This window comes from Propithecus coquereli, unplaced genomic scaffold (genome assembly GCF_000956105.1).
Source record: "Propithecus coquereli isolate 6110/MARCELLA unplaced genomic scaffold, Pcoq_1.0 Scaffold542, whole genome shotgun sequence".
In the NCBI taxonomy this organism is placed as follows: domain Eukaryota; kingdom Metazoa; phylum Chordata; class Mammalia; order Primates; family Indriidae; genus Propithecus; species Propithecus coquereli.
In genome coordinates this window covers 82,084-90,722 of record NW_012151308.1, presented here as the reverse complement: position 1 = coordinate 90,722, position 8,639 = coordinate 82,084, and the positions used below count along the sequence as shown (strand labels likewise).

General features: G+C 39.8%; 1 pseudogene; it reads right to left on the bottom strand.

Moving 5' to 3' along the window:
• Window positions 1–5,531: 5,531 nt before the first annotated feature.
• On the bottom strand, window positions 5,532–7,396 carry LOC105820884 (annotated as a pseudogene).
• Window positions 7,397–8,639: the final 1,243 nt, after the last annotated feature.

The following is an 8,639-nucleotide window of genomic DNA, read 5'->3' as shown; positions in this document are numbered from 1 at the left end:
CTTGCAATAGTGAATTGTGCTGCCATAAACATTTGGGTGCAGTTGTCTTTATTATAGAATGACTTTTGTTCCTTTGAGTAGATGCCTAATAGTGGTATTGCTGGATCAAATTGTAGTTCCACTTGTAGCTCTTTGAGGTATCTCCAAATTCTTTCCCACAAAGGTTGCACTAATTTGCAGTCCCACCAGCAGTGTAAGAGTGTTCCTGTCTCTTCACATCCTCGCCAGCATTTGTTGCTTTGGAATTTTTTGATAAAGGCCAATCTTACTGAGGTTAGGTGATATCTCTTTGTGGTTTTGATTTGCATTTCCCTAATGATTAGAGTGCTTTAATTCTTTCTTTCTTTTTTTTTTTTTTTTTTCTGTTTCTACAATGACAAATTCCCCTGTACGACAGTCTTTTTTTTAAAAGATAGCAATTTGGCTAATAATAGTTAGGGTAACACTACTATAACAGATAAGCCTCCAAATCTCACTGGCATAACAAAATAAATGATCCTTTCTCACCAGTAACTGTCTATTGACAGTTGTCCCAGTAGATAAACTGTTTTCTAGGTTGTAATTCAAGAATCCCCTTCTTGCATCTGATGTTTTTCAAGTGTCTTCAGCCCAAAATAGTCATCATGCCAAAGTGACATGTTTTAGAGTGGCATAGCATATTCTGCCACACTTCAGAGCCAAAAAAAGGGGGGCGGGGGTAAGGATCTCAAACAGGAGTTTATTGAATGGGCTTTAGAAGTGCACTTCTGCGTCTGTTCCATTGTCCAGAATCCAGTCACATGGCCACACCTATCTGGTTGCAATCAAGTTGTCTCTGTGGGCACTGATGGGCATCCAGCTAATTTCTCCACAATGTGTAATTAATTTCTCCCATTTTTATTTCAACTTGTGTTGCATTATTTTTCTTATGAATATTTTGATGACTGTCTACTCTCACCTGTATACTTTTGAGTTCTCAGGATTGATTTATCCTTTCAACTTTATGTATCACCTGCCTTCAGTATGTTAGTTTCCCCCAAAGACATGGCTTGCCTCCATACCATTCAGCCCTCCACAAAATTAGTATCTGCTCAGTGAAGCTCTACAGATTTCCTAAACTAAAATAATAGTACCTATTCCCATGACTCTCTATACCCTGACCCAATTTAATTTTGTATCATAGCAATCTTCATTAAATGAATTGGATCATTTATTTATACAGTAGTTCATTTTCTTTTACTGCCTGTTTCTCACTATAATGTGTATGCCATGAATATATAATGTTCTTTTGACTTTTAAATATTCTTGGGCCCTAAAACAGTACAATTTTCTGGTACTCATTAAATATATTAATAACCAAATATTCTTATATAGGGTAGGCCTAATGGAACAACTATGAGACAAACTGTATTAAAGGCTTGGTGAGATGATTAAATTAAATCTATAGCTATGCTTGAAATCATATCTATAGATTTGATTACATTTTTATAATAAAAGTAAATGCATGAAAATGAGAATAAAATATTTTCTATAGTCATTCATTAAATTTTAATTTTTTCATTTTTCAAAAACTGTTTTTTTGATATTCAGTGTATGCCATAGAATCATAGATATGAAAGAGTTTAGGTATCACAATTCCTCTCCATTTAGGTGCAGCCATACTTTGAACACTATTGAAAATATAAATGAGAATAATCATTCCAAGAACATCCCTTAAGTAATGAGAAGATTGCAGTGGTCTTCACTTTCCAAAAAATATTTTTAAAATCCTGTCATATTAACCTTCATATTATAATTCCTTAAGTCATAGGAATAGAAAGTAGGCAAACATATTTGAAAAATAGCTACTTATCATCTTCTTTACCTTACTGTAATACGTATTTGAATATCTTTACAAAATTCGTCTTCTGATATCTCATCATTAAGCTGGATGATTCCTTTGGTATTCACTGTCCATTCACTATTGTCTGGGCAAAATCTTTGTTTCGGTATTCAGAACAAAAATTTTATTTAAAAATAATGAGAAAAGAGCTCAGAGTTTAATCTCCAGTCTGCAACTTACTTGTTGTGCGTTTTTGTGCAATTAATCTAATATATCCTGGCCACTATGACAGCACTAAATTTGGCAATTTATTGTGAGGATTGGATAAAGTAGTGTATGAAAATTGTGACTGACCATATCCTCAGTAAAAAGCAACAACCTTCTGTTTTTGCTTTATATTAAATAGTTGTAACAGTGATCATAAAAGATTCTAATTGTGAAGGGGATGCTCCTTTTCAATTTCTCTAAATGACTTTCTATTCTCATAATATTTTGCTTTGTGCATTTTTAAAATACACTGTGACATTTTCTTAAAAAGGGATGGCAAAATGCAAAATGAAATAGTAGCTACCAGAAGAGATTTTCTATTGTCCTCCAAATTGCAAAGTCATTAGGACATTAATAATCTAAATAATTACTTTTTATTTTCAATTTCAGTTGCCTATTTTAATAATGCAAGTGAGGTTTTTTACAAAACCTACTTTTCAAGTCTATTAGTCTTCAGAGAAAGAAATGAGATAAGGCTATAATTTGCTTCCTATGGGGCAGATTAAATTGGTTCACTTTATTTCTTATTTCATTATTGACACCTTTTGTTAAACATAAGTATTTTTAATGTAAATCTCAAGATGTAAAAAAAAATCTTGTTTGGATTTACATTGAAGTCTTCCTGAAGAAATCATAATTATAGTCCATTCCTTAAGATTTTAATTATTTTTCCTGGAACTGGTACAGCTTTAACCTTTGCCATGATTTTAAATTCTAAAAAAAGACTGAAAAAATATCTTTTTGAGATTAACAACCACATTTTCTCCTCAAATGTATGTGTACCTTAGCTAATAGCTTCTGCAGTTAAGCCAAAGAGTAGCAACACATTATAAAACAGTAAAGATGACATAAAGGCTCAAATGTGTTCCACTTATACATACACAAAAGAAGACAGAGATGGGAATGTGGATACATGTTGTCTTTTGAATTAGGATAAAAATAGGGGAAATATTTTCCTGTGATACACCTGTATCAAAGTGACCTAAGGAGAGAATATCAGATAAAAGCACGCTTGAAAAGTTGAGTGGAATGTTAACAGTCCTGTAAAAAAAAAATAACAGCTTTGTTATACTGAAGAAAAATTAATCATGCTAGGAAATTTATCCAGTGCTATGGTACCTTGGTGTCTAAAGTTAAAGGGACCATAAAGGCATAAATTGACTGCTTAATTTTGTTGAATTCTTTTTTGATTCTCATACATTAATTACCTCTTAACATTGATAGAAGCTAATCAACTTTCATATTATAATGAAAAGAATTCTATAGACAATTTGATCAATCTTATTTCTAAAAACCCTATTTCTAAAAAGACTGTAATAGACAATTACTTTTTTGCACACTTCTTTCAGCAAAGAGTATCTGGGAGAAGGAAGATGTCAAAAACATTTGAAACAGTGGCATTAGAGTAGAGAAGATGAGACATAGTCACATATAATTATGATATATACTATCAAATAATGCCACTAAAAGGTAAACATCAAAATACTACTTGATAGATTTAGAAGAGCAAGAGATTGTATACTAGGGTTAGTCTGAAAGAATTTGTGGAGTCAAATGACAATTGAGCTGAGTTGTGAGACGTGGGATTTGATTGGCAGAGACAAAGAAGCATGGGAAGGAGGAAAATATTAAGCTTTTTTTTTTAAGAACAGTAAGTTTAGAAAATCTTTTTATACCCATTATGTTTCTGAAAATCTGCACCAAATCCAAATGTATAAAATTTGTACAAGTCATATTTCAAACAGGAACTGTTACTAGAATCTTTATTTAAGGGCGTGTGTATACACCCCATTTACTACCATATTTTAATAAAATAATTGTTTCAGCAATTCTTAATGACTTGACCAAGCTTAAACAATAAGGACAATGATCAGAAAACATATACACTGACCAGCCTCATAGGAAGGCTTTGTTAACCACCCCAGGATGGGGACAATCTTCCCTACATACCCAGTAGATGCCCCCATTGCCTAGACAGTCTGAGGATCACACCCTCTTAAAGAGGCTGCCTCTTCCACTCTTCTCCCCACCACTAGAAATGGGATATACCTTCCTGCATGAGGCCCAGAGCCTGGCCTGGATACTGCTGGAGTGTGGGAGAAAGACAGAAGATCATGGAACAAATATAGGATAAGGAGGAGAAAAAAGGAAGAGGAGAAAGGAAATGTCAAAAGGGAATGTGGGGGATGAAATCACTTCAGAGTCTGATTCACTCTTTCTCATCATTCTCAAGGCAAAATACTCTTGCCTTCAATATTGAATAATTACAAACAAGTGTATGAGAGTGTGTGTTACAGTGTAGCTTTTTTATCTGCACTATCCCAGAGGTCACAGTCTGGCTGAATCCTGGAAGAATTTGACTTGTAGATAAGATTGGATTGTCATGAACAATTAGATATACAGATAGATTAGCTAGATTAGATAGCTAGGTAGATATTAATAGGTAAATTAAAAGATTAGATAACAGATTAGGCAGGCAGATAGATACAGAGATATTAGATGGAGCTTGCAATCTCCGATATGCATTTGTTGCCAATACTCTCTGTTTAATGTACTGCTTTACTGTATGTCATTATCCTACTTTTCTTTTTACCCTTCAAAACACTTGTGTTTCGGACCACTGGTCTAAACACATTAGTATTAGACAAAAAAAAAATTCTGATTTTTGAAGACAACTAGTTTGCTTCTTTAAATTTTTGGATGCCTATCTGCAACTTCAAGTCAAATTTTTCTCATTTGTTTTTGTTTTAATTTCCTTTAGTAAAACAAATCACACCTATAAAGCTAGATCTAGGGCCTGGCACAGTGCCTCTGGGAGGCCGAAGCGAGAGGATCATTTGAGGTCAGGAGTTCGAGACCAGCCTGAGTGAGAGAGACCCCATCTCTACTAAAAAAAAAAAAAAAAGAAAAAAGAAAAAATTAGCCAGGCGTGATGGCATGCGCCCAACTACTCAGCTACTCAGGAGGCTGAGGCAGGAGGGTCGCTTGAGCCCAGGAGGTTGCTGTGAGCCAGGCTGACACCGTGGCACTCTAGCCCCGGCTACAGAGTGAGACTCTGTCTCAGAATAAGTAAATAAATAAATAAAGCTACATATGTCTATATAAATATGCTTTTACCTAGTTAGTATAATCTTTATTCCATTATGCCCTTGAAAATATTTTGGAGATCCAGTTTAAAAGATATTCTATGTATTTTTTTTTAAACAATAAACAAACCCCCTCCCAAAAAAACATGGCATACTGACTAACAGGAACTGATAAAGATAAGTAGTGTCTTTTTTTTTTGTATTTCAGATGTTTTTATTTCTTCAAATTTGTTATTCATCAGGAGTGATGGAAATAAAAAATATAATTGAGTCCCATCATGATCATGGAAATGGCTTTAACAGAAAACGGGTCAGATGAATATTATTGCTTCCCATTTTCAACCAGTAAATAGTTGCCATTGATAGACAGCCACGAGTCTGTCAAGAATGTTCAAGATATGTTATATAATACAACATGCCTGTTCACAGGGAGAAACTAGGAAATAACTTATGTGTACTTCTTGATTTCCTCCTACAAGACAAGCACAAAAGCACCACCACCACCCATGCCTCTGAGAACATTGGACCATGCACCCTTGAAAAAAACTTTGCCTCCTTCATCTCGAGTGATCTTCCTCCAGCAGTCAACTGTGCCTATGTACATGATGTCAGTTCCTTTGCGCCCTGACTGCATCATCATATGGCGATGAATAGTGTCAAATGGATAGGAAGTCAACCCAGCAACAGCAGTGACAAACTGTGCCATCATCCAATTGATGATGATGTGAGAATTCTTGGCATGTGCAAGCATTCCCTTTGCAGTGTCATACATACCAAAGTAGGCAGCACGGTAGATAATTCCCTGCACAGACATGTTAAAGCCTTGGTACAGGCCACCAATCCCATCGGATTTGTAGATCTTAACCAAGCACTCACCGAGGCCTCTGAATTCCCTTTCGGCTCCAGCTTTACCCACATCAGCTGTTAGACGGGTATGGGCAAAATCAAGACGGTACACAAAACACAGGGATGTGGCCCCAGCGGCACCACCTGATGCCAGATTCCCCACAAAGTAGCACCAAAACTGGGTCCTCTTGTCCACACCACCCAGGAAAATCTGCTTGTATTTATCTTTGAAGGCAAAGTTGAGAGCCTGGGTGGGGAAGTATCTGATGACGTCGGCCAGGTCACCATGCCAGAAGGACAGGCTCCCTGCTGCTTGGCGATACGAACTACACAGTCCATATAATGCCCTTGTATTGCTTATCTGCAATGATTTGCTTGCTGGCATGCTGCACCTGCAGCAGCAGCTTGACCCCGCTGGATGGGCGCTACCGCGGTCTTGGAGATGGCCACGGCCACTCCACCTGCCAGGAAGTCCTTGATGAAGGACACAGTGGCATCTGTCACGTTGAAACAAAAGAGGGGGCAGGCGACTGCAGGACAAGACCTGGCTGGGAACCGGCTTTGACTCCGGGGCTGTCATCGTGTCTTTTTTTAACAATTCAAAATCATTATTGGATAACTGACTTAAAAAGACTAGTTTTGGATGGTGGATGAGACAAGCTGCCAGTCAGAATGTCTCTGCAAAAAAGATGAATTTTAGAAGAAAGAAAAAAAATAAGCGAGCAGAGAAACACAGATTGGGTGAGGGTCAGAAGGAAGGGTGCCTGAAACTACAGGAGACTCCACGGGAACACGTTGCAGAGGAGAACTGGAAGGAGAAAGGTCCCGAGAGGCTTGGAGACCAGCGACAAAGGTAGGGGGAGCTGTTAACTTCCCCCTCCCTTGCATCTTGGACTGCTGGTGGGCTCCTGAGTGGCTGGAGAGACCTGCCGACACCAGCCCAGAGACGGCTGCTGTCAGTGAGCAGTGGCCTCTTGCGGACTCAGGGCCAGATTCCCAGTCCCCTCCGGCACATCCCCGGGCTCAGACCCAGCCTATCGGCAGATGCCATAATGCTACATTCTCTCTGTCCCCCTCCCTACCCGTGTGTGCCCAGAAAGACAATTTAGCCATCACACAGAGGCATCTCCAAGGAACGAGACCTTTCCTTTTGGGGCCCTACATCAGACTGAGGGGAACTCAGACTGCGAGCTCCCTACCCGCCAGCCCTCTCAGGTGCTACTTGCCTGAGGACTCTAGGAGAGTGGGGCAAATCCCGAGGTGGAGTGAAATCGATCCAGCTTGGGCACCCTGTAGGTGATTCAAGACCAGCACCTCTTCCCCTGGCAGGGTCAGGGATTGATCTCCAGGGTCCAGGGGTCAGGCCTGCAGATGAGACCCTGTACACCCAGGTCATGATCGCACTGCCCTGGGGCACAGAGGAGAGATCTGTGAAACAGCCTACTGAGGAGTGTGTGCCTTCAGGGGCAGATCAGCATGCCGGAGCAGCAACCCTCCTCCCAAAAGAGGGCTGTGTACCCAACTCAGGCTACGATCCTGGGTAGGGAACCTCCTGTCCCATGTCACAGCCAGGGAAGATCCATCAGCCTGAGATCCCGCTTGCTGGCAGAGGCCTGAGAGAGGACACGGAGAGGGGGAGAGTGGAGGGAGTGAGACCTGCTCCAGAGTGTGGGTCTTGGACAGCCCCAGCCCCCAAGCCCAGACTTTCAGCTGAGTGGAGCCATTTCAGCCCCTCCGGGCAGCTTCGTACAGAAACAAAGAGTACACCTTTGAACCTGCTAGCAGCAGTTGTGGAGTCTGAGGGCAGGCTTGCCCAACCCAGCCCCACCCAGACTCACTCCTCCCACTGAGGTGGAGAATAAGGACACACCTGGAAATCCCAGGGCCCCACCCACCACCCGAGGCACATGAGGGCCTCTCTAGAGGAATAAGAGCACCACAGGAAAACAGCACCACAGCTTGCTCCTCCCTGCAAGTGCCACCTACTGACAGGGAGGTCATTCTGCACATCGTTTTACTGCATCTACTGATTCATCATAAAGGGTGTGGTCAAATCTCACCCTCAAACACAACCTACTGGCTCAGAGACTAAACAGGGTGTGTCATTATCCAAACGAAAATCTAAAGGCAAGAAGGAACAACTGATCAAGATGGGAAGGAACCAGCGAAAGAACTCTGGAAGTATGAAGAATCAAACGGAAAGCACACCCCAAAAGAGGAACAACAGCTCCCCAGCAATGGACGTTAACCAAACTCAGAACACTAAAATGACAGAAGAAGAATTTCAAATATGGATTGCAAGAAAGCTGAATGATATGCAAGAAAAAATAGATAACCAACACAAAGCACAAAAAAAATCCAGGACTTGGAAGAAAAATTCACTAAAGAAATTGAAATATTAAAAATCAAACCGACCTCCTGGAAATGAAGAACTTATACAGGGAACTACAAAACACCGTGGAAAGCCTCAAGAACAGGATAGATCAAACAGAAGAAAGAATCTCAGAGATTGAAGACAACTCCTTCCAATTAAATAAGTCAGTCACAGAAATCGAACAGAAAATTAAGAGAAAAGAAATAAGCCTACAAGAAATGTGGGATTATGTGAAAAAACCAAACCTGAGGATGATAGGGGTTCC